We start from the raw sequence: 990 nt of genomic DNA on the forward strand, positions 1-990 counted from the left end.
TTTTCATGCAAATAATTGCTAACTATAATGTATTACTGCAGATTATAAGATGATTTCCAGAATTATGAAGTGGTAAATCCTTGTGTAGAAAACAATGCAACTTCCAGAGCCAAAAGAAAGTTCTCTGTAGCCCTCTGTAAAATGGCCTATTAGTAGTGAAATTGTCACCTCTTTCCTTACCTGGGAGAAGAGAATAAAGACCTCAGACACTAGGTCTTTGCTCTGAGATGGAAAAGGCAAAACAAATTTCTTCTTAGGCAAAGGTTGCTTGTGTGGCTTATTTAAATCTGAGTTATGAGCCCTCATTGTTTTAAATGACTCTAAAGATGGGACTTGGTTGGAGTGCCTGGGTGGTGCAGTCAGTTAGGCACCCGACGCTTCATTTCAGCTTAGGTTGTGATCTCAGGGTCATGCCCCATGTCCAGCTCCATCCAGCTCTCCTTTCAGTGCCCAGTCTGCTTAAAAACTCTCCTCCTCAAGGAGATAAGATGGCAGAGAACTAGGAGGAAGCGCCATTTCAGCCTGTACCCTAAAGTAAGCTGATTACCTACCAAAGAACTCCAATCACCCATGAAATCAGCCTGAGATTAGAATTATACACGTCTGGATCTCTGTGGGGACAGAAGATGCCAGTGGGCAGATAAAGCAGAGTAGGAATGACTGATATCAGAAGATAAACAAAAGAGGGAGGGAGCCACCAGAAGCGACCCACTGGAAAGCAATACCCCAATATGAGAGTGCCCTGTGTCTGGGGACCAGCATTAACTTGGAGTCTGGTTGAAAGCACTCAAAAAGAGCAAAAGATCGTGGGGGGAAATTGTGGGAATCGGGGCAGTTAGGGACAGGGGATTAAGGTCCCGGACCCAGGACAACCACCCCTGGCACTGAGCCAGAGAGAGTGTGGCAAAGAAACCAGGTCTTGGTCCCTGAGCCACGAGTGTGTCTGAGAATGCATGGGGTGCGGCTCCTGTGAGGGGCTGGGCGCCTCAC

This window comes from Mustela erminea, chromosome 4 (assembly GCF_009829155.1).
Source record: "Mustela erminea isolate mMusErm1 chromosome 4, mMusErm1.Pri, whole genome shotgun sequence".
In the NCBI taxonomy this organism is placed as follows: domain Eukaryota; kingdom Metazoa; phylum Chordata; class Mammalia; order Carnivora; family Mustelidae; genus Mustela; species Mustela erminea.